At 38.3% G+C, this 26,463-nt stretch overlaps 1 protein-coding gene and 1 long non-coding RNA gene across 13 annotated transcripts in view; one reads left to right on the top strand and one right to left on the bottom strand.

Moving 5' to 3' along the window:
- RBFOX1 (RNA binding fox-1 homolog 1) overlaps positions 1 to 26,463 on the bottom strand; it is a 773,250-nt gene that overhangs the window by 411,841 nt on the left and 334,946 nt on the right. The window lies entirely within an intron of this gene.
- Positions 12,480 to 17,881, top strand: LOC148182917 (uncharacterized). Its single transcript, XR_015774074.1, has 3 exons — positions 12,480 to 12,615; positions 13,512 to 13,608; positions 17,650 to 17,881. It is a non-coding gene; the product is annotated as an uncharacterized LOC148182917 (long non-coding RNA).

The raw sequence follows: 26,463 nt of genomic DNA, 5'->3' as shown, positions 1-26,463 counted from the left end.
GGGATTTTGGTTTTTAAGAAATTTAAAATTCTGCACTTAAAGGAGAGCAGAGACTTCCCTCTCAATATGTAAAAGTAAAAATAACACTGTCTCATAAATGTTATAGGATTCCTGATTTTAGTAAAAAAAAAACAAAACAGAAGTGGCAGAAAGTTTTACAGACTTCTATTAATTTAAGTCTGTGTAAACTGAAGAAATTCACCAAGTCTTTTGATATGCTAACAACCAGATTTCCTCTGCCAGATGGGGGCATCCAGAGAGACCAAGTCCCTACTGTTATTGTTTATACAACAAATTATTGTTCTGTTGTCCTAGGGAATATGATAGTGGGAGTTCAAGGTAAAGCCTAATCTAGATGGAACTTCTCACAAAATTAACAGTTCTAATTTGTTTATGTTCAAACCCAACATGGAATCAGAATAAGTGCTCTTATAATTCAACTCAGAATTTCACAGCAGTGCTTACAGTGCTTTTTGACCAGCAGAAAAGATGAGCTGTTTTGCCTGCGTTTGGGCTTTTGGGGGTTGATTTTTTTGTTTGTTTTCCTGATGCTTTTTTGGTTATTTTTCCCATCCAGTGAGCAAATGGAAGGGATTTATTATTCTTTTCTCAGAAGAAAGGTAAAAGTACGATGGACAAGACGAAATAGGGCAGGATGCTAAAAATCACCAATCAAATTGAAATAATTAGATTGTATCTTATAATCCTCATTAAAAAATAAAAGCATAACAAAACTGCATCACTGACACTTAAATACCAGACTAAGACTTCTAAGAAAACACAGTTTTACTTCTTTTTCAATGAATTCCAGGAAACACAGCGTTACAGAAGGACAGCAGTGAAATACAGAGCTCCTGACAGGACAAATTGGTCCCCAGCATGTGCCAGGGCACTTCTGCCTTCCCCATCAGTTTCTGGTGCTGGAAGGTTCCCTCACAGCAGGCTTTATTTTATACCCCAACTTAGCCACTGTGGAGGTACGAAAAGAACATCTAAAGAACTTCAGGTGGTGCAGCTGGGATCTGATCCACACCAAAAAGATAAAAATCTGTCGAGGCAGAATGGTTCTCTGGAAGTTTGACTGGGAAATATCTGTTTTCCCTTGCCCCAGGTTATCTGGGATCACTAGAGTCAATTTTACGCACTCATCTACGTGTGCAATGTTTTTAAAATGTGTATTTATTAGTAGTCTCAACAGGCCATCCAAAAAATGATGGAACAAGGACTGCAAAACACAGGACTTGAGCAGATTAACCTTCATGAGCTAAACAATACCTGAGAGACCTGTACTTTTATATAGGCCATATTAATTTGGGCAGAGAACTTCATTTCACAATGCTGTCAACCCAACAGCACTTTTATGGGTTAGATTCACTCTGTATTCACTCTGCAAAATGCATCAAGGAGATGGACTGCTTATGTTTAACTTTAGCAAGGGAAAAAGAGCTGAGCAATAACTGTGTTATAATGATTATTAATGTGAATGTGAGAGAGCACCGTGAAGACAAAGGAATCACATCTCCATCCAATTTGCTGTATGCTAAAACTGCTATCACTTTGTTGAATGAAGGACAGAAACACCAATTTGTAAAAGCAGGAGCTTGGCCAAAGTTGTCTTTATAGTTTCATATAAACTAAATGGTAGCATTCAGTACTTCAGATGGCACTAGGAGCCACTTTGCAAAGTTACTCTCCTTGTACTATGCATGTTTCTTCTAAATAAATGGTCACTGCATAATAGCTGGCTACTCACACATTACCTCTCACTGCTCCCAAGATAACAAGCTGTAATAATCGTGGGGAAACCCAAGCTCCTGGTTGATTCTAGGATATCACTGTAAAACAGCAACAGGCCATAAGAGCATTTAAACTGTTGTCTTCTACACTCCTGGCACAATGGCCATCTCAGTAGAGACTTTAAAAACTCATGGAACTCTTTCTACTCACTTCAGTATTTACTAAAGTTTTTTTTTTGTCCTAAAAGCTCAGCATCATTTTATGGAAAATGCAGACAGACCCTACACTTTATTAACTTTTCTTGCCCTTCTCCCACTCAACATTTTCACAGTACTGGAAGCTACAGGAATCACTATTCCATCCTCTCTCTTTCCAAGAATTGATGATATTTGAAAATTCCCCATTCTAAACAGCAGCTTTGCTTCTCCATAAGTGTTCAATAACCCTTCTAGCTCTTACACAGTTCTGCACTTTCCTCCTTAAGGCCAGAACCAGCAGTTAAACATCACAGCTGGAGCAGCATCTTTGCAGGTTTTTGGTCTGAGGTCACCAACAGTGGCTGAATCATGAGGGAAAAAAAGCCTGCTGATCTCATACAGAACACATGCACTTACTCATAGTTCTCACTTGTTCTGAGCCTTCTTAAAGTAACCTTTTCAAACCTTCAAGTATTCTTCAAACCTAAAATTCACCTAAAGAGAATATTGAAAACTCCAAGTAATTTTGTTTTCAACTAAAAACTTTTTTTCCTCCTTCTTCTGCTTCTTTGTATTTATTTCCTTCTCCCCTCCACCTTGTCAAAATCATCAATCTCACTTGTTACAGCTGCTCTGGAGCATTTGCAATGGGCAGGGGTAACACATCTGTGGCAAGCATCTAAAGCTCAGCTCTGATCACTGGAATCAGATATATGGAAATTCTTTGACACACTTCCTCCACATGTGGGCTCAGACAACTTTAAAACAAGCATTAAAATGTATGAATATGTAACTGGAACAAGTCTGAGAGCCTTCAGATGTCACATGTCACTGCCCACAGGGTTGGCTGAATCACATTTCACTTGTTTGAGAAGCTCCCCCATGATCCTCCCCAGAAGACCAAAGGTGTTGGAGAGCAGTGAGTGGAAGTGTTGGAGTGCAGAGGTGAAGATTTAGCACCAGTGCCACGTTTGGCCTTTTCTCCCATAACATCTGCACTGCCATTCTGTGTTAGGGATTTATCCAAGTCCTAACACAACTCCTCACCTTTACAGATGTGTGTCATGCCAAGGCAGTCGCCATGGAGTGATGCAAAGACAAAGGAGCTGTCTCAAAGTGCTGCCTGTGAGCTAAACAGAGTGACCTGGGCAGAGGTGACACACAACTTCTCTTTCTCCTTTGCACTCATGCCTATTTCCTGCTGTAATAATTAGGGTAACACAAATAAGGAATTTGCTTGTATCAGTCATTTACCAGAAAACGACGTACTTGTTTACAAGGAGAAGTGAAGCACTAAGATTTTCTCTATACTTTACACCGGGGATAAGTGACAAAAATGGAAACTGTATGGAAACCAAATTGTTTCATAAGAAAGAGAAATTGAACTGAAATTTGAAAATAACCATTATTTGAAAAGAGAAAAGGAAGCCTAATGAAATAACATTACACAACTGAATCTGATTATTTCAAACCACCAAAAAAGATAGATTGATTCCCATCTATAATTTGGATTTCCTGTAACCGTGCCAGAAGATGTCAAAATCTATTACAGCTGATGTCTGCCTCTTATTGTACATCACATTCTAAGGTTCAGCTTTATGCATTTTTTCACAGTACAACAGAATTTTAAAGATCTCTGCATGTATGTACACAAATGGCAAACTGATGGTAAAAAAATGAGTGTCTAGTATTGCAAAAGGGATGAGCTGGGTATCTGAACTGCCAGGATCAGAGTTCCTGTCTGCTGCACAAAGAGAAACAACAACTCTGACTCATTCATCCCTCAGCCTCTCTGTAGAGCCAGCAGCACAGACATCAGCTCAGGTCTGATTTCATTGTATTGATCTGCAAATTTACACCTGGACAGGACCTAAACCCAACCAGCCCAGTGAGACCCACAGGGCCAATATGTGCTGTGTTTAATCTGCTTTCATTCCTAAGCCATGAGTGCTGGATGAAGCTCTAACCAGTCTGGGAGACTCCTCAGAACGACCTGTGAGGTGCATCGATCCCTCATCACCAGCCCAGCCTTACCTTTGCAGCCAAATTCCTCCTGCTGCATATTCCAAATGCAGCAGAGGCTGTGATTGCTGCAAACAGAGCCAGCTCTGCCCACTGGAACTGTAAGTAACAGAATCACCCATCTCTGACAAGCAGCAAACACAAACAGGCACAAAAATTTGCTTTTCCAAAATTGCTCCACTCAGGTTCCAGTTTGCCACCTCTCCCTGAAGCCTCTCAGTGTTGCACTTTAACCAACAGTGTCAGGAAGAAAATGAACCATTCTTTTCAATGTACAGAAAGCATATTTAGTCAACAGGTGACATCCTCAACAATTAAATAATCTATCACTAATTTAAGAACTCTGCTTCAAGAACTGCTCTCTAGCTGCAAATTTCTTCCTTGGAATATTCATTACTCAAGAAATCAACTTCTCGGTGATATTTTAGCAAGTTGTTGTAATCTCGGTTACATTATATAACAAAGGATTTTGTGGTCTCAATTTACACACACTTTTTAGGAAGCATTAGAAAGGCAGGTTATTATAATTTGAAAAAAGACTCTAAATGACCTTAGACCTGAACACAGAACTAATATAAAAAAAAAGATGCACTCAGGGAGCTCAATAAGCCATTTATAGTCCTGCAGAACAAACACGACACTTATTTTCATTTTAAGGCTTTATGACAACTTAAAGCTAAATACAAAGCCACATATCATTCTATTAGTGTTTATTTAAAAATAAAGCAAACAAAAGGAAAAAACAGCACAAAATCATCAAGTGCCTCAAAATGACTTCAAACAATCTTTCTTTTACCCCCATTTCTCAACAGCCAAATACAGAAGAGTGCAAGGGACGGGTTTGATGCACAAGGACACTTGACAGTATCAGCTAAAATCTGACAGTGTGAGATGCTACTGTGATTTATAAACTGAAATTAAAACTGCTACGGATTTATAAACTGTTCAGAAGCTCTGACACTGGTAAACTCTGATGTAGGACGTATACATTGTGGATTTGATGGTCTAAATAAGGAAATCCCAAATATTTCTAAAGTTCCTTGCTTCAGCACTGCTTATATTTATTTTCAGCTCTGTAGCTCAAGGTACAGAGCTGGATAGAAATAAACAGTTTTTTCCATTGATTGTTAAACCCTATCAGTTTAACAAAAAGGGGGGCAGTGTATTTAAAGGCTGTTACCAAAGTAAATTAGGAAAAAGAATTCAGTTTCAGGACACAACCTTCCAACAGAAATTCACTGCGTTACAAAGTAGAATCAATGTGTAAACCCTTGTTTTTAACTAAATCACAATTTCTTAGGTCAGTACATACCATTAGATTAGCCCCTATTTGATGTCTCCTATAACAAAAACATGCAGATATATTTTTTTTTATTTTAAATAATTAATTTACTAGACTGTCAAATCCTCTCCAGCCTGTTTTCACCCTCTGATTCTGCAGAGACTGGGCTGCAACAGCAGCAGGATTTCTGTTTGTCACTGACACAGAGTTTGCCTGTGATAACTCCAGCACTGATACAAAGCTGCAGGTAACTAAAACACCCTGGGAGTCACTACTGCCATAGGAGAGGAACTGCACAGCACAATTACCCAAATTTATCTCACAGCTTTGCTTCATATGGCAAAAGCCAAACTAAATTCAGATTTACTTCTAAAATACTGATATTATTCAAAATTTGGCCTCAGCTTTTATTCATATGTACCAAAAAAAAAAAAAATCCCTTAAAAAGTTGCTGCCTTGCTCCCCCCATGATGCTCACACTGTTCTAATTTTGAATAGGCAAGTTTATCCTTTCTTCCTCTGAAATTTCATAAAATATAGTTAATTCTTGTTTCAAGAATTCAAAACTTTCATGTAGGAGTCAATCAGCTGATTTGCTATGGCCTCTTCAGCTGGTCAGTGAAGCACGAGAACCACCCCAGTTCTAGGCTCTAATATTGACCAGCAAACCTCCCACTCCATCAAGATTATTAATTCTTAAGTGTCTTTCCACTCTGAGAGTGTGTCTTAGCTAATGGATTAGTTTTTTTAGAAGTAAAGATTGCCTTATACTATTTGAAAGCTAAAGATTTGAATTCCCATCTTCTTTTTGTGAGTGCTGCTCATGGAAAGAACAGAGCAGAGCCTGCAAAGTTCTTTAAAAGGGGCGGCAAATGCAGAAATTCCCAGTTAGTGCTGTAAATACTGTGGGGGAAAACGCAGTTGAGAGCATTATTTATAGCAAAGTTTAGATACCAGCTACAAGCCATTTTCAGAAGCTGTTCTTATCTATATATCACACCTTGATGCTCCAGTTCTTACAGCTGGATATTTATGAAGGCAATTTGAGTGGTGCCGTGAATAATAACACTGAGGGAAGACTTTGCTCTGATAGAAGCACCCCCTTTAACCAACTGCATTTGTCACACGAGCAACACAGTGATTTAACATAATCAGCCTTAAATGACATTGTTCCCACAGTATATGTAAATAAACCAGGGCCATTCATTCAGATTTTTCAGTAACAGACAGCTGCATTTGGTTAAAAAAAAAGCACGGTCTAAAGAGATATTCAAATTGTGTTTCCCTAATTCAGCCATACAAAATTATCCAGTTAAAAATATCCTGGCACACATCTGAAATGAACCTTTAATACCAACAGCAAAATCCCCATCTCAGCAGTGATGATTTATCAGATGGATATTACATCTACTTGTGTCATTTACATCCTTAATAAGGTTTTCTATAAGCATGCTTTGCTAATTAAAAAAAAAAAACAAAACAACAGGTAATATGCTGATGAATTTCTTCCTTTAGCTGTTTATCATTTAGAAAATAAAACATGATGAAAATCTTAAGTCACAAATAAAAGTGAACATTTGTTTTAGATTTTCAAACTGTCAGTCACCACAGACCCAGTGGCTCAATAGGTAATTAAAAACAGGCAATTTCTTCTTTTTTGTGTGTGTTTTGCTCTGAGTAGACAGGACTACAGCTGTGACTTCAGGGAGACAGACATTGCTGACATGTCTGCAGGAATATTTTGGTTCCCAGAAATCACTGGGGACACATTGTGCCTATCCCAGCAAGAATGATGAGATAGCGTACTAAGGCAGTGGGGCTGTGGCAGCCTCAAAGATGCTGTGTCTTCTCTTTCTTCCTTTGAGTTTGAAGTAGTTTCTCCTACAATTTTTTTGTGGCCAAAACTTTGTAATGCGCATTTTTCTTTTTTTTTTTTTTTTTTTTTGCTTTAATGCTATCTGAACATATCCTAGATATTTTCTTATTTTCTTTTACCAGTCTTCTGTTTTATTAAGGAATTATGACCTTAGCTATTCAGAGTAGCATAAACCTTTCTGTTTAAACTTTTTCATATTTTCAAAGTTTAAATTAGTATTTCATTTGGACAGTCAGATGTACCCTATTGGACATGGAGCTTCCTAATATCATCAAACTATCGAAAGAAAAAAATAATTTTATATTTATTTTTATGTTTTTGATGTTTTTTTAAGTGATAGGAAGCCATCACTAAACTCCTGGTTTTGGGTTTTTTACCTTAACTGAACCAGCATTGTTTGCTCAAACACAGAGCAGTCAGTAGCTGGCCCCAGAGTGACTACAAACTCACATCATGCATATTTAATAAAATGCTATAGCAGAAATATAGCATACATTCTGTACTTCTACAAAAAAGCAATATTCATTATTCTGCAGATTATTCCTTAATAAATATTTCAGAAACCTGAAGTAGAAAAAAAATGAGAATAGCATATACTGTGCTCTTGATAGTTTAAAAGCCCTTTTGTTTTCTGACCTGTGATGAATCCTTATGTTCTTTTCATTTCTGATACATTTTAATGCCATTATGAGTTTGAAATTCATCTTTTGGTCACTTTGAGGAGATAAAGATATTTGATGTTCAGTTAGCGTGCACAAAGAAGTTAAAAGTCATCTTCCTTTAGCATGCAGAGAGCTGACACTTATATTATTATTATTATTATTATTATTATTATTATTATTATTATTATTATTATTATTATTCCAGATTTCTTGGGTAGCTTCACGTAAATATGACACTTTATGGACTGATACCAAGAACAAACTGCCAGAAATGCTCACAAATCCCCTGTTCTGAAAGTCAAGGAAACTCACTGCTCTCTCTGTCACTCTTCTTGCATACATCAAAAACAAAGAGCTATTGATAAACAAAACAAAGAAAAATGATCCCTGCAGCAGTGTGCTTTTGCAGTTGATTTGTGTAGCTGTGCAAGTATTCTCAAATTAAGCCCCACAGGCAGTGGGTTGAGTTAATGCAGCCGCAGCTCAGATGCAGAGAAACTGTTTGGGAGTGTGAGGGCAGGGACTGCCACCATCCCTGGGGTGTGGGCTCAGGTGCCATCCATGGAAAGGATGGGAATGTGCCACCAGTGGATGGGAATGATCCATCAGTGGATGGGAATGATCCATCAGTGGATGGGAATGAGCCACCAGTGGATGGGAATGAGCCATCAGTGGATGGGAATGTGCCATGAGTGGATGGGAACATGCCATGAGTGGATGGGAATGAGCCATCAGTGGATGGGAACATGCCATGAGTGGATGGGAATGTGCCACCAGTCACTGGATGGCAATCAGGTGTTTATTGGTGTTCTGCCTGGTGCTCTGCTGGCTGTGCTGTGCTGCTGATCCTCAGGGGACAGCTCACGGGCTGTAATCAGCAATGTTTTGTTAAATCGATGAACACATTCGATTCTGTGTGATTTCAAACATGCAAATTGTGAACTTTTGGTGGGTTTCTATTCACACATGTACACACAAGCTAGGGAGGAGTTTGAGAGCACCTTGAAAGTGTTGGTGGCGTAGGCAGGGCAGAAGAAAAGTCCTGGTTCTGTTTTGTTGCAACGAGTTCTGTCCTTTAGTGTTGCAGGCTCAGACAGTGCCTGGGCACTCTGGGCTGAGCAGCTGGAAGGATCACCTCCCTCAACCTTCCTGCAGCACTTTCCCAGCACATCCCACATCCCACAGGGATCCCAGGGAACGCTCCTGACTCATGCTCAGGACCTCCAGGGCCCTTCCTGCAAAGCTGTTTCCACTCCCCACCATGCTCCAGGTCCAGCTGTTCTCCATCCACACAACAAAACACAACAAAGATCTTAATCTTTACATTCAGAGGTATTACCATGGGAGATATTCTCCCAAGGCAAAAAAAAAAAATAGAGAATTAGAACCATTGAGAACTGAGCATCTTAAAAGATAAATTAGATTTGTTTCAGGGTTTGGGTTTTTTTTTCTCCTTTTGGTGAACATAATAAAGGGGAAAATTTGGAGATTCAAAAGGGATTAAAGGTCACCACAACTGTGCTGAGAGCAGCAGAACTAAGTGGCTGCTTAAAAGTGCAGACAATACTGCAAAGGTGGGCTTGAACATTGAAATAGAGCAGACAGAAATACCAGGGTTACTCTCTCTGGTTTATAAGTTACAAAAATACTGCTGTTGGAGTAGTCAGAAATTTGCCTTTAGATCCCTTCTAAAGGACAAAATAATTAATGATATAAATAAAGTTAGACCTGAGGCCAGAAATATAGCCAGGGTCTCCAAAAAGAATATTCGTTCTCTTCAGGAAGAAACACATTTAAGCCCAAGGCCAGAATCAGTCTCTGTGGTATGAAAAAAAGAAAAAAAAATATCTTCCTGGGATCAAAAAAAATCCTGAAGTAGCTTATATTTAGGCAGGAGAAAGCTTTTGTCCTCAGCCCTGAAGCACATCAAACAGAAAGCTGAGTTTTGTCTGCATGGAAAGTGTTTTGGAATATGAACTATTTCAGGAGATTAAAGAAGCAGCCCAGCCCTGCCCCAGGCTCTCCTCCAAAGCAGTGCTGCTGGAGATGCCCCAAGTGCTTTGGAATCCCAGCAGTGACTGCCCCAGCAGGGCAAGGAGCAGACAGGGCTGCTCACCAGCAGGGAGGGCAAGGACAGAAAATAAAGATACCAAATGCAAGCCCTCCTTTTAATGAGTTGTTAATTCATCTCTCCTAGCCAGGGCCTTTTATTAGAGGATGTAAATCTCAGACAGACAAGGAATCCTGAGACTTTGAAATTGCCTTGTAAATTAGTTACTGGTAATGAAACCATTTAGTTTTTGAAGGGATGGGATTGTGAGGGCTTTCCACATTGAAATAATTATTCAACATTACTGAAGCAAATAATTAAATCATGCTGTATAAAAACTCCCATAATAATATTCACACGATTTCCTTTTCTGCCTTTTTAAAATTTTACATTATGAGACTTGTTATTGATATGTGAAGTAAAAATCTGTCACAGCCAACCTTACATTCATTGTTTCAAGTTACATAAAATATGTAGTACACGATGTATATGATTCGAGAGTGATTCATCTCCACCATATAATCTACCAAGAATCTTACATTTCAGAGAGTTTAAAAATATACCCAGATAAAGAGGTATTCAAAAAACCTTAAGATAGTAATAGGTTTTATATTAAACTTTGAACAGGTGAAATAATAAAAATTCAGTCATGTTGGAGGCTTTATCAGTGCTATCTCAAGTCATACTTCAGGTTCCAAGAAACATTTTTCTTATCAGTGATGATGAAGGAGAATGATAATCATACAATTTAATGTGGGGGAAATATCCCTCAGCTAGTCTGTCCTCATTCAGGTTTCTTTGCTGCTGTTAGGAGAAAAAAAAAAAAGGAGGTAGGGAGGAGTGCTTTGGATTAGACTGGAATAGATTTTACTCTTTCCAATAATAGTTTTTGTTTAAAAAAGCAAAAGTAATATGGAAATTAAAGGAATTCCTATCAAGGAATTCCCATAGTGGTCTCAAAAATATACCCAGGAAAGTCAAAACTGGAATTAGCAGTGTTTCCTTCCTGTGAACCTTGGTTCCAAGCACACTGCTGATCCCTGCTTGCTGCTCTGCTGTGGGGGAACACTGCTCTCAATGACACACTCCCCTTCCTAAAGCCTTAAATGTCTATATTGAAGCATTTAAAGAGAATTTGAAGTCAAATAAATGCTCAAGGGCTCAAAGTGTCTCAAGTGTCTAAGCTCAAATGATTCAATAGTGAATATGAAAACCCTCATTTTTTACACTCACTGTTTAAATAAATAATGAGGCACAAAACAGCATCTCCACTTCCCCCCATGCCCCTTGGGCTGGGGGACGAGGAAGGAGCTGGGAATGAAGGAGCAAAGTTGGACTGGAAAGAAAAGGTGCTGTGGTCAGGTATTTTGATTTTTGTCTTTGTTTCACTATCCAATTCCATTTTTAATTGGCAATAAATGCAATTAGCGTTTCCCCAGTCCAGCCTGTTTTGCCCCAGTAACTGCTAAAGTGATCTCCCAGTTTTCATCACGGTCCATGAGCTTTCTTATCTTCTCTCCTCCTAATCTGCTGCAGGGGGGGAGCAAGAGTGGCTCAGGGGGGTCTGGCAGCCAGCAAAGGTCAACCCACCACAATCTGAGAGTAAAGAATTCTGTACCTGCACCCTAAATAAATGCTATTACACTTACTCAACTGACTGATGGGTGAATATTAATTTTGCATACCATTGGAGAGTCATAAAACTAAAATTGGTAGGAGAAACATGCAGATCGTAAATGCAAACACTCTGAGAAAGATCATGTAAAAAAATGCTAAAAAGTTCAATACCTTTGACAAATGTTTGAGTTTGATCTTTTATTCCTAAAAGTTTGTGTTTTTTTAAAGAAAAAGAAAAATAAAATCCCAGAATTGAAAGAATCTAACTTTTGACAATTTTGATCTAACACCTTTTCTCTCTGTACGCAAATCTAATTCTCTGTGAGAGCATGCTGAAAGCATTTATCCTAACACACAAAAAAACCCTCTTTGCATTGTGTGGAATCCCTAACAAAAATAATCCTCCCCCTAATATCTGAAGATAGCTTTTTGAGCATATAATAATTCTCCAGTGAATTCCTGACACAGAAGTACGGCAGGGATTTCCCCATCTGTTAGCATGAGATAAGTTCTGATTTGATGTGATAAGAGGTTTTCTCATGTTCATAAAACAGAGGTTAGTGCTGTGCTCACAGCTGGAGAGTTTCTAGGTGTCAATTACCAGGAACATTATTTACCTGTTTGCAGAGGCTTTGAGCTAGAAGTTGGCATTTATGTATGGGGAGAATACACTACATATATATAATTTTATATCTAATGTCTACAGGTTAGAAAAATAATTTCAAAGGAGATTAAGTAATATGTAATCCTAGCAAAGGAACAATAAAAACATATTTGGTTATTTTATCCATTTATTTATCCAGAAATGTTTTAATGAAGCTTTATGGTGAGTCTTTATTGGAGTGTTTTACTCAGCTGATGGGGATTTGTAGTTAATCTGATCTCCCACCTGATGATGGTTAAGGCCCTGGGGATCTTGATACAAGAACTCAGGGATTTTATCTAACAACAGGTCTGAGTTTATTGACATCTTAACACATTCCTTTTTTACTTTAATCTTTCCGCCACTTACTCTGATAAGAGAAAGAATAAATTGAAAGAACATTCTTGTTCGATTTTTAATAAAACCTTCATCATCTCGAAGTGGTTGAGTGATGATTGCTCCTACCTATGTGAACAAATTGTGGATGAAAAATTCCAAACTGTATTCTGAGATTACAAAGATTTCTCAGGTGAGTTCTACTGCAAACAGAACCTGTCTGGGTAAGTTATTTTTCTCAGCAATACTAAAGGAACTTGATATTCTATTACTTATTCAAAATCTTCAAGTACTTTACTGTGGAGATGAAAAAATTACTTATTAACTGATTGCGTTTATATTCTTATTTTATTATTAATTACTGGGCATATAAATCTAATCTGTCAAAAATTACTTTTATCGACTATATTGCAAGATGATTGAAAATTGTATCTACTCATTACACTGGTTATGTTCAGACTTTAACAAATCAGAATGTTTTCTCTGTGAACATCTGCAGGTCTGGGGTTCTCAGTTAGTGAAGTTAAATGTATCTGTTTGCAATCTTGCAGCACAACTGGTGTTCACTCAAGCACTGGAAAACCCACAAATGTAATCAATTTTTATTTATTTTATTATTGTATTTTATTTTTTTTTATTATTATATTTTTATTTTAGGTTTAATGGCATATTCTGCCTCGTTTATAAATTCCAAGCCAAGAGTGAAAAGGCTTAACTCCAACCAAAACACAGAGGAAGGTTTGCTGAGGAGCCTTAGCTCTCTAATCACAACACAATCAGAAATGAAGCTGTTCTGGTGACAAAGGTGACTTTTAGCCGTGTCCCAGGCTATAAATGCAAGTTTTGCATTTACTTTTTTCTCCTCAAGCAGCAGCTGTGTTGATAGCCCAGGCAGGAGCTGCCAGCAGCGATTCCATAATTCCATCCCTGATGGAGAAGCCCAGATAGGCTCAGGCTCTGAGTAGAATAAAAGACAGCTAATGAGCACTGCCAGCTGGGAAGGGCTTGAGCCACTAAAGAAAGTGCTGAAGGGCTTCTGCAGCCAGGTAAAACTCTGCAACACATCTCTAGGTCTTCTTTGTCTTGCAGGGATGTGGCTGCAGGCTTCAAGCTGCATGGCTTTCTGCATCTGCAGAGCCTCAGTATAATTCTGAATTCTGGACTACCTGCTGCTTCCTGTGATAAGGTGAGGAGATGCTTAAAGTAGGGTTCCTGACTGGGAAATGGAAAATCATTTCCCAACAAATCATTCCCTAACTTAGCTCAACTCACAGAACCATGCTCTAAAGTCAAAACAATGCCACTCATACCCTTAGGTATCATTTTTGTTTTCCCTCAAAGATTTTTTTATCAAAAGTGTTGGCACACTCAAAGTTGTTTTAACTTTGAGCTCAACCTCAAACTGGGATTTGAAAGTCAAAATGGATTATTCTTTTTCCAATTACTGATTGTAGTAATTTATTTTTTTTCCTCATTTGGATTTGATCCCTGGTGCAACCTCATTTCTTCAGAAAAGCTCGTACAGAGTTATTTCCTTTAACGGGCTCAGTCTTACACAATTAACTAGAGCACAGAAAGAATCTGTGGACAGGTTATTGTTCATATTACTAAATGTCTATTTTAATACTGAACTAAGCTTTAAAAAATGATCGATTATCTGCTTTAGATATTTTCAAATAAAAGAGTGATGCCCTCCAGGAATATTTGTGTTATACAAGCTTAGATTATTGCAGCATGTGGCAGTAACAAAGCCAAAGGAATGTTTCCTTACTTTGAATTACACCTCTGTAATGAATTAACACAATTTCCTTTTGCTAAGCCCAGGGTCTGAGTTCCTGTTTTAGAGATTATCTCTTTTTTGCTGTCTTTTAAAAGGCAGATACTCTTGTTTCTTGAGAAGAAGGGAACAGTTTCTTTGATTGCTCTCCAAGTAATTTTCTGACCTGACAACATTTAAGACAGGATATTTTCTTACATCTTCTTTTTCCTCTGGGCTTAATTTTATGTCTGTGTACTTACCCATGTAGTGTCCCTTCACCTTTTTTATTTTTCTTACAATTTCTCTCCCACATATTTTAACAAGTCTAACAAACCCAATCCAGATTTGAAGGCTGTGGTGCATCCGATGACCTTCTCATTCTTAAACTCTAATTATCATCAGAGGGAAGCACAAGGTAACCTCAGTGGTGTGAGCTAACAATTTTCATCTGAAATCCCAGCAGCTGGACACTATCTTCTCCCAGTTCACTCTACCAGAGGTTTGATTTCTTCCACATCTGCCTGCTCTTTGTGCAGCAGATCATCTTCCACCCTGAACCAAGGAAACAGTGGCCATCTGCCGGCTTTCAGGCACTGGCATTATCGTTCTTTTGAAGCAAGTGGAGACTTCAAAATATGCCAAGGAAACTCCAACACTTCAAAAGTATCAGTTTTAACCAGGAAGTCTGTCATCAGTTGCTATTTATTTATCCTAATGATCACTAATCTTATCTACCACGGTGCTGGAAACCAAAGTGTACAAATTGCAGTTCATGTTCCTTTACATTTAAGAGCCCAACAAAATCTATATTTCATTTGGTAAGGTTAGAGACAGGCAAATATTTAGTCTTAATTATTTTGTTAACCTCCAGAGAGCTCTTAAGGAGAGTCTTTGTGCAGAATTTTTCCTTATGAGTGCTCATTAGGCTGGATTTTCACGTATGAGGATCTGAGTGGACTCAAGTTCCGGGGTTCCTGCTCCCCGGTGCTGCAGGTCACTGCTCCACCACCAATGGCTCAGCCCAAGTGACAACCTGCTCAACACCAAAGAGCAACAAAAACAGCCACAGTCAGCAAGGAGGCTCAGTGCCACAGCTCCAACAGCTCAATAACAAACTTCAGAGATCATTTATTCACTTATTAATATTTCAGGCAAGGACTGGTTTCCAGTGAAATGGAGAGACAAAGCAGTTTGAGGTTTGGGAGCGAGTGGGATACTGGCAGTACATGGGGCTGCCTGCCACCTGTGTGATTTCTGTGAGCACTGAGCAACAGCTCCATGTGGCACTGGGAGGCACCAAACACAACCTCCTCAGCATTGCCTTCTTCAAACAGCACATCTCAAGTTCCTTACTGTGTCTTCCCTTTCCAATCAACAAGGGAAATTGGAAAAGACAAATAATTAAACAATACAGTGACAGGAAACATGGTTAAAAATGCCAGCCTTAGGGCTTGGGATTGTCTGTTAAATATATAAATATATTATTAATTAATTACTATTTATTATTATTATCATATTATTATTAATTAATTACTATATATTAACATATATAAATATATGTTAAATAATGAAAGAGAAGTACTACTTATGACACCTGGGTATAGCACTTGGGTTAAAAGACTTAACTCTTAATATAGAGTTAATAAAAAATATAAAAATCTCTATAAAAATAGAGATGAGAGAATCTGGAGATTCATAGAATGTTAAAACATGGCATCCTCCTACACAATTTATTTACTTGCTTTGTAGCCAACAACCAAATAGCATTTCTCAAAATATCACATGAATTGTATCAAAATAGCTCTTCTGGTCAATAAATTTCACCTTTCTTTAATTCAAAGCTACCAAAGACTTTAAAGACAATGCAAGATATGTGATGCATTTTGGAAACCTGAAATTTAATATTCAAATTACACTCAAGTCTCTTGAAGGCCTGTTCAGGGAAAGCAGTGGTCCCTTTCCCCAGGGAGCCTGCACTGTGCCCTTCCCTGCTAGGAACAAACTGTGCCAAACTTGAGCCTTCCACTCACCTGGGTGGAAAAACAATTCCCCAGCTCAGACAAGGCTTACAAGCAGAGCTGGAAAAGAGTCTCAGATTTCCAGAGATCAGCCTCTGAATCACACAAACTCATTTCCTTTTCCTTGCTTTTGCTTTACTTTTGGAGTTTTTCCTGCAGTGAGGCTTTGAGATTTTTTTTTTTATTACTTTTTTAAAGAATGCCATAAAATCCCAAGAACAGAAACCTTATTTATATATATATATATATATAAATTTAATAACCACAACAAAGGCCATTTTATCAATTCTCCAACAAACAGCAGTACTAAAGACACTGCCATGTATCAACCTCTAATCTGAATCTCAATTTTTACAAAGAAATCCATGATAATTGCTGAGATGTAGAGTACACAGCTTTACTTATTTATGATTCTCTCTGGGAAAACTACTCCAGCTGCAGACACAATAACTTCTGCTGGCAGCAAATACCTTGCTATTTGTGCACAGTTTACCTTCACCTTGGTGATTCACCAACCCTTATTAGCTCTTGAAGAGTTAGCAAGCATCACTGTAACTGTCAGGGTGAGAAGCAAATTACATGACTGCTAAAAAAAAACCCACAAAAACCCCTTAAAACAAATGAGGGAACTCTCCTAAAACATATATGGCCAAAATGAAACAGGAGAGTCAGTTTTATAACAAACATGGGCAATTCCTGCCATGGCAGGGACACCTTCCACTATCCCAGGTTGTTCCAAGCCCTGTCCAACCTGGCCTGGGACACTTCCAGGGATGGAGCAGCCACAGCTGCTCTGGACAACCTGTGCTGGGCCTCAGCACCCTCACAGAATTGATTAATTCAGTTGCAATGACTCTATAAGTTCACAAACTTATAAATAAATGTATTCATATATATATATATATTTTATATATTTATTTATTGATTTTTATACACATTCCTGCATACTTATTCTAGCTACTGCCAGAGCTCACATATATTTTCTGTGATGCTACTTTTGCTACACTTTGGTTTCTTAACACTGAGTCTTTCTTTATGTGAGAACAAACAGCTTCAAAAACAAATCAGATTTAATCATTGAAAAAGTTGATGAGCAAGCATGAAGTTTGCAATAACTGTGCTGCTTACACACCACAGAAATGTGCAGAGACTAAACACATTATTGATGGGACAGAAAACACTAAAATATGCAACTGCTTGAATATATTCATACATAATCATATTCTCACCCTGACCTCTCTCTTGAACTCAAAATGACATCAAAATTTAAAGGAAAATTATACTTTAAAACATTAGAAAAGTTAAAGTCCTTAACTGCCTTGTGGGCCACTTTGGAAAATAGTGTCTATAGCAGTGAATAAAACAGAATTACAACTTCTTTTAGCAAATAAAAAAAGAAATTACTAGATTTTGCAATATTTGAAATATTTTAATTTGACTGGTTTTACAGAATCACAGAATCAACAAGGTTGGAAAAGGCCTTGGAGACCATCAAGTCCAACCTGTGACCTAACACCACCTTATCAATTATCCCTGCCACAGCCAGGCTTTGTTGTTAAACACCAATTTCTCAACATTGGCAGAAGCATTTTAAAATATAATTCCATTAAAAATAGGTTTTATATATGACTTTCAAAATACACCTGAGAAGGCACCTGTTAAAATCTATAAGTTCAGCACTAATTTCCACGAATAAAAAAATCCTGTAATTAAGTAATTACTGTTAAAAACACCGTAACTCAATCAATGTAGAAGAAAACCCTTCATGTGAGAATGGCAGGTGAAGCATAAGGGGGACAAACACACAAGATGTGCTCGTGAAGATCTAGCTCTGCTCTTCTCAGCCAGTGAATTTGCCAGTTTCACTGAGATGCTGTTATAAATGAAATCAGAATTTTTGGCAACTAGGTCCCTTGGGTTAATGGCAGTTTAATTAAAAATGAATACAATTTAGTAAATTGAATAGTAATTTGGTGTAAAAGAATGCAGTTTAATAAAAGAATATAATTTAGTAAAAAATTACAACTTATATATATAATTTAATTAATCATGATTAAAGCATAATCAAAACCGACTGGGGTACAGGGAGGGCTTCTCACCCTGACTCACAAACAAAACAAAGCACTTCAAGCTAAACATATATTGTATGTTTATACATATTCATTAATGTTTCCCATAAGTTTCCTCCTATTTCCCATTTTTCTGCCTTTATGTCACTTTTCTTCACGGTGCATGCCTCACTTGTTGTTAGGGGGTCTTCAATCTTCTTTTGGGGTCTTTTGGTGAAGGCTTCTCCTCTTCCTCATTGTCCTTTGGATAAGTTACTAATTAGTCTGATATTTACTGATTTTTAGCCCCAATGCCTAAAGTCGTTCTAATTTGGGTGTTTTAGTCTCGAGACATCACTTATCTTCTAAACTACATCCTGTACCTCAGTTTTAACATGTAACATCTGTACAGGGGTACACCTGCCTCATAACACTGATTCTTTTGATTGCTTCTAATAACAACTTTCCAAATAGTTACAATTCAGTTAGCACGAATCAATTCCATTTATTCCAATACTGTATGGTGCCTTTTCTTCCCGGCTGTCTCCTGGCAGCTCCTGAACTTCTCTGGAGCCAGGAGGGGAAGAGAGCGAGTTTCCCCACACTTAAAGTAAAGTAAGCATATCAAAACACACGAGTGGGCTGATTAGTTTAGTTTTGACAGGCTGCTAACCGGTGACTGGGAGTGAAGAGCTGCAAACATTCCACAATTAATTACCTTGCCATGCACTGCCTGAGCTAGAGCCTGCAGAGGAACTGCTGACAGCACAAAATTCGCATTCCAGTGCTTCTCCCGCCTCTCCCAATTTACGGGAGAATAGGAAATCATGAACAATTGATACACTCTGTTAGCTCCTATCATGGAGGGGGAGCTCACATGTAGCCTTAGGGGTATCTTACACAGTTTAATGCTGAAAATAAAAGGTAATGTTCTTGGCAAAGAGCTGGGGGGATTAAATTTGGAAGGCTTGAAGCGGCTTTGAATTGTAGTCAATAAAAAAGAACCAAATAGTAATTTTGTAATTTAACTGTGCTGGTTATGCCCAATGATTCAGACACTTGTGAAATAAACCATGTAAATAGAAAAATGGCTTAACTCTTTCTGCAGTTGCCCTGTATTTTCTCCCTTCTTTTTCCTGCCTTTCTCCCCGTGTTGTTCCCTTGGTTAAATAATAATACTGTATGGTTACTTTCTCCAGCTTACTCTCTTGGGACAGTTCATCATTCAAAGAGAAACTATTTTGAAATAGATTTTTGAGTTTGTTGTTTTTTTTAAAATTTGTTCTGTGCTGTGGACAAAGACAACTGTGCTAGCAGAGCTTGTAAAGGTACATGTCAGAGGCTGCTCCAAGCAAATTAACTGGGTAGCTCAGAGTTCTGTTCTATTGGAAACTCTACACTTGAGGTGACTTCCCTTCTGAAGTGTCTTCCCTGCACCTGATGTGCTCAGCCCTAAACCAGCCAGGGATAAAGAGGATTTTACATCACATGGTGCTCACCTTCCCTTGGTTCTGGTGGGCTTTACAGAGCCCCCACCAATTCCTCCAGTTCTTTGACCACAGCTCTGGTGCTCCAGATGTTGGAAAATTATACAAAATTTAATTTATTTTTTTTTTTAACTTTAGTCAGTCTTGTTCACCTTTCCCTTGGGGGAAAGTTTCTTTTCAAAGGACAGTTTCATCACTCAAGCTTAATTTGAGTGATGATTACTTGATGAGTTTAACATCTCAACAGACTGGGAGTAGCACAGAAGAAACACAAAATATAATGGCCATTAATGAGCATCAACCCCAAACATCACCCTGGAACGGTCAGAGACACCTGGTCAGGAAAAGAGAGGTGAGAGAACCCCATCAGCATTGGTGGTGAAGAAATCTTTAACCAAAACAGGAAACCACATACTGAGAACTGTGTAAATTGGGACCAATGAGCATTGAGCCAGTGAATTCCTATTTTGATTGTATAAAGTTTGTGAAAAATCCAGTAAAATTCACGTGTCATGGAATGATTTTCTCTGCATATCCCAGGCTATGTGTGGATGAACAATTTCTGTTGCGCATCCTGGCCAGAATCAAGTAATGCATTGATTCTCCAACATTGCAAATGTTGCTGGAGGGTTTTTGTTTTTCCTGCAGTTTCAGTGACACAGAGAGATCCATTCTGATCATGAACAGGTTGGCAAGGGTGAGTTCTGAAGTGCCAGAGTCCCTGGATCTGAGTGAGCAGCCCGTGAGCTCAGAGATGCCCCTGAGTGGAGCCACCAGGGCTGTTCCAGCCCCAATTCCCTGCAGCAATAACAGCAAAATTCTTCCTGGTCCAGCAGCTCCATTGTCTGATTCCATGATTAATCCCTACATGAGCCATTTGCCTGCCACTACTTAAATTTAACACTTCTGCAATTAAAACAGAAATTACTTTGGTTTCCATAATGCAACTACACAAGATAGACATTATTAACCACTTCCTTAATTGCAATAATTTTTATGATTTCTGAAATTACTGAACCATGAAATAAATTTATTTTAAAGACTCCAAGCAGTTCTGAGTAGAAGTAAAGCTAAACTATTTTTTTTTACTAAAAAAAAGTACCTTTTTAATTAGTTCATACTAGTAAATTATTCAGATTATGATTGCACTGATTTAATAAGGTCATAACCACATAAAGACTCATTTAGAAAATTATGGAACACTACAAGAACCGAGGTCATTCACCACTGTTTCAGTGGTTGAAACACTGCCTTTCAAAACACAATCTTTAAATGGTAGATTTTTGGCAATTTCTTAAGAGAAATTGACCTTGGTGGGGAAAAAAATAATTTAAATGTATCTCAAGAGATAAAGAATCTATAAACAAAAGGTATCCTAAAAAAACCAAAAAAAAACCCCCCAAAAAAAAACCACAGAAGTGCTTGACATATGTTTTTACTGGTGAAATTCCTAAAAATCAGCAATCTCCTGGATTAAAAAAACCAAAAACACATAAAAGCATACAAACAAGATACATACAAGCACAGTGTTCTAAAACCTCCCTGTTTTGGAAGGAAAGAGTTAAAACTTCGGAATTAACAGTTCCCAGAAATTTCAATAGGGGCATCCTCAAATCTTCAGGAAACAAATTAAATCAAGCAATCATGACAGAAAAATAACTTGATCGTCCTCAGTGTTCTCAATCTAGAGATATTCAACAGAAATATTTATCTCTCTTCTGAGTACATCTTAATTCTCAAGGGGGAATTACCGCCCCTGGTTCTGGAATCTAAAAAATACATTTAATTCTGAAAGTTCATGCATGAAACTATGTTTATAAAATGGTGTACAACAGAGCAAGAAAGTTCCTTTTCTCTACAGCTGATTATCTTCAGTATTGCTGTTGCACTTAAAAATGAAAGCAGTGAGTGATTTATTTACTTAGCTGATAGAAAACATTGCAGAATGTTTTTTGTAAGATTTGCCATCCCCATTTTGGTCTCATTTAGAAGTTTTCAAGATATTGTTATACATTCTACCCTTTTGGCTGTGCCTTTGGTGATTTTGTTTGGGTTTTTTTCCCCAGTTCTTTAACTAGAATTTTCTATGCTTCAAGTGGAAAAATAGGTATCTGAACATGATGCTCTTAATCTACTCCATCCATTCTAAACCTTTTGCCCCTTCCACTGAAGTGAGTGACCCTGTGGCTCCCTTCAGTTCTGAACTAGCACATATGTCATTACCTTTCAATAAATCCTCTTTCCCATAGGTCACTTCTATTTGAAATGAACACCATCAGTCCCTGGTATAAATTCCTGTCATATTCAGCTGGTCTCTGATGCAAAGACAGAGGTAAGAAAGAAAGATATCAAGTCCTACTCTCTGTACCAAGGAATTCAGACACAATAAGGAAGAGAGAAAAGAAGGTTAATCTGCAAGGGAAAAGAACAGTACTCTGGGAGAGCTGTGTGGTGCAAAGAAAAGTGAACAGCAGATTAAAAGAGACTGAATAGTTCAGGATGATGTGGAAATCTCTGAAGACCTTTGCCCTTTTGAATCCTGTGTGGAAGGGCCAGTGGAGACCCCAGGGTCTGCCAAACAGCTCACAGAGCCCACGGGCAGTGTGAGAACACAATCAGTGCTTGTTTTGGGGAGCGGCAAATGCAAATGTTTTCCTTTTCCTGGGCTGGCACACGGGGACTCTGCAGATAGTGACACCAATATGACAAAGCCCTGCCCAGCAGCACCACAGGAAATCTCAGAGAAAGGGTTTGGAGGAGCAAAAAGGAAAGCCAGTAAATAAAGTCACTTCACTAACTTGATAGTCACTTGATAGAACTTCGCTGTTATTCAATATTCTAAATAGTAATCATGATTAAAGCAATTGTTTTCACATTTTCCGTGCCCCTACCCACTCCAAGTGTTAATTTGAATTTAGCTCCACTTGTGCAATGCCATAGGGGAGCTAAGGCTTGGGAGGAACAAAACCCTGAAGCTGTACAATAGGTTAATTCAAACATTCTTGTGTGAAAATCACCAAAGAAAGAGCAACCTGCCCTTTGCTGCTCCAGGGGCAGCCTGCCCAAAGTTATAACAGGTCAACAGCACAAACCTTCTGTGGGGCTTAATCCACTTTTGAACAAAATGAGCTATTTCTTGTCAAAGACAATCCTTACTCATGGAACTGAATCACTCTAAGGGCTTTGTGCTTGCAGAGGCACTTGAGTTAAGAAGCTGTAATTAGGAAAGTTGGGGTTTTTTGCTCCTATTCCTAACCAAAACAGAATATATACATACATATACAGAATATATAACCAAAACAGAACCATATACAGAAACTGGAAGACCTTCTGAAAACTACTGTCCTTCTACACAAATGATAAAACTTCAGATGTTTTTTTTCTGAAGAGAGGAAGAAGGGACAGTTGAGCTGAAAAGTATAAAAGATTATAGAGTAAAAAATATGTGAACAAATACTTTGCAGTAAATCTTGGAGGAACTGTTTACTCCATCACAGCAAAGATCTGTGCAAGGTCCTCATATTTATGCATAAAAAGTTGCATAATTTGAGGAGCATCAGATCTACCAAGCAAATCTTATAGGATGCAAGCACTCATATTTTTTCTCAGACATCTGAGACAGAAATAGTGCAGCCCTCCCTTGGGTACTACATGATGATTTAAACTTCTCTCTACCTGAATCACTTGAGCCATAAATAATATTTGCTTAGTCCTTAGAGGAGTGCTGCCTCATTAAATAAGAACATTATAATTATTATGATCAGTTGTTTGAAGAAGTGATCAAAGAATTACCAGCAATCAACAAATCCTTCTAGCCTGGAAATGAAGAGACTTGCACAATGACACCAGGAAATCACTGCCAGAGAAAGAAAGAAAGACCAAGCCCTTGATACAACTCAGAGTGGGTACGTATGGCAACTGAGAAAACTGCAGCCAGAAATGTCCTGGGGTGAGCAGAATTCCTGCATTCTTCACATATGGATGTGTTTTCGGAGAACTCACAGGAACTTTATACCTCTCAAAGTTCCTCTCTCCCTTCACTTCATAGTTAGATAATAATTGCTGCTTGCCCTGAGTGCACCTGTGGGCTGGAGGGTCCAATCCAAGGTCCTTTTGGCAGCCACAGTTGGTACAATTCCTGATTTACAAATATATTCTGAAATACTGCCATTGGTTCTAAATCAGTTTTGGTAGAGGCTGAAAAAGTTTGGTTTTATATATATATATAATTATATATACTTATATATATACACTAAGTAAATAAGCCTTAAAAGAAGGTGATTTCTGGAACTGACTCTCACTGCATTCCCTAATTGTTACCACAAATTCACGATATTCCTCCCTCACTCCCACACATGTTTTCCCCCCTCCTTCAAATTCTGTTTTTGACATCTCTGCTGGTGAACAAGAACACTTTTTCCTCTTGCCTGAAAAGCAGTTTTCTTTTCACGTGGTCTTTGGCCATGAAATTAAGAAGAAATACACTGAAGAAAATAACAGCCCTTGGCTGTTCACTAGCAGAGCGTGCAAGTTCTCCTCTGTACTGCTGCACACCATGTGCTTCACCAGCTGATACATCTACACAATAGAAAATGAAGTTTTAGTGGAGATTGAAAAGGCTAGGTTTTGCTAACTAAAGCCTCCAGTCTGTTAAAGGCAAACAAAACTTAAGGATTCACAGAAACTGCTCAGCATCAAATGGGTTTAAAAGGGGGAAAAGTCTTAATTAAATACAAGAAAGCATTTAATTTTGAAAAGGGTGATTTTCTAATAATTCCTTATTTACTACCAATATACAAAACTAAAACCTATTTATAAAACATTCAAAGTAGTCCTATTTCTGACTTTTAATAAATATCAACAAATTTTCTGCCTTTTTATCATACTACCATTAGTCAGTCCTTTGCAGTGCTACAGAATATGAGAACTCACACTAAGCTGACTACAATGTCTAAGTTCAAAAAAATAAAAACAAATCAAATAAAGAGATTTAATATAGTTTTAACTGCTAATTGCATAAAATTCTTCTTGAGGACAGGTTTGGTTTTCTGGGGTTTATTTTGAGAAGCACATGAAAGAAAAAAAAAGAAACAAAAAAACAAACACAAACCAAACAAAAACAAACAAAAAACCCAAACAAAAAAAGAGAAGCAAAACAAAAACCAAAGCAAAACAAACAAGACACAAGCAAACAAAAAGCCCATACCCAAAAAAAAGCCACCAGAAAGTGGAACTTCTGTGAAAAACTGATACAAAGGGTATCAATGGATCTGATTGCAGCATTAGCACCAGATGTCAGAATCTGTTCAGCCCAACTTCAAACAAATCCCTGTGGTGGTGCTTGCAGGAGCAGGCAGCAGGAGCAGGCTGTGTTCTGTTCCTGGCTGTGAACAATGGCTGGGGAGTGCTGGAAAACCACCCCACCGTTTGGGTTTAATGTAAGACACATCTGTGCATGCCCTGTAAGCACTTGTGTACAAATATTAAGGGATTTTCCTTTACAGACATCAGGGAGCTACTGCCAAGTAAGGTGGGGGGGGGGGGAAAAGAGGAAGAACTTTTTCCTTGTTCACCTTAATTGTTTTCATTCACTTAAAACACTTCTCCCTCCCCCACAGGCATCTTAAATACCCAAAATTCAAATGGAGTCAGTGAGGTTTCCAGGACCTAGGGAAAGCAGGTCATTATTTCTAATGTTCAAAGGAGGATTCTGGGAGCGCAGTGGGAGATATCCAGGTGACAGAGCTGTAATTTTTAATGTGCACCATAAAGCCCAGACCATCTCGAAGACAGGCAGGCTGCCATTTCTAAACTCCAGGATTCAAGCATCAAAAAAGAAGGAGCGCTATGTAAACAGACCCCTAACCTTCAGATGAGGGTTTTTAACACCCATAATTACAGACAAAATTCCAAGTTCTATTGCTTGTGTGCTGCATCTCTATCTGCACTTAAAGGCATTAACAAACCATTGTAGAACTGATGACTGAACACAAAACACATAACAAAAAACCATCGCTGCCCTGCTCCAAGTCATCAGTTGTTTACCTGTGTGTTCCTCCAGGAATGGCTTTAAGCAGACCACACTAATATAAATCGCTCCAGGAGATGGGATGAATTCTACCAGCTACCACACAAATTCCAGAACCTGGGAAATGCTCCTCCAGAGACAAGAGAAACTCCTGATATGAACCACAGCAATCCAATCAGCAAAGCATTCAGCCTCTGCCGCCGTCTGACCCCGGCTCTCTGCCTTACTCTGACAATTCTGAACTCACAGGCATTAACCAATTCTTGCTATTTCCCTGTACCCAGCCCCAAAGCCTGGATTCATTCTTTGTTTGCCAATAAGATGCACCCATAAAAAAAAAAAAAAACAGAGACAGAGAGGAGATAGTTGATGGTTCCCTGCATCAGTTATTTTGAGGAATCAAGTCTGCAGGGCTGCAAACCTTTTGTCTCAGGTGAAAGTTTTTCTTAAGATACCCAGAGATATCTGAAGTTCCAGAATTAAAGCAGGGGTGAACAATGGCACTTATCCTACACATAGAGGCAAGGCAGATCTGTTTAGGTTCTGGGAGACAATTAGACTTGGGGGAGCAAACTACCACAAATGAAACCACGGCTCCTTTCAATGGCTAAATTAATTTATCGGCTTGCCTGCTCCAATAAAAGCAAATAATGCTTGAAATAAAGTCCTTTGACACTTCCACCCTGCTGCTCTAAGAAGGC

Source organism: Pseudopodoces humilis, chromosome 18, assembly GCF_049639895.1.
Source record: "Pseudopodoces humilis isolate 2021_Gansu_Grassland_sample_001 chromosome 18, ASM4963989v1, whole genome shotgun sequence".
Taxonomy (NCBI): domain Eukaryota; kingdom Metazoa; phylum Chordata; class Aves; order Passeriformes; family Paridae; genus Pseudopodoces; species Pseudopodoces humilis.
The sequence above is the reverse complement of the archived record's forward strand: the minus strand, read 5'-3'. Positions and strand labels throughout refer to the sequence as shown.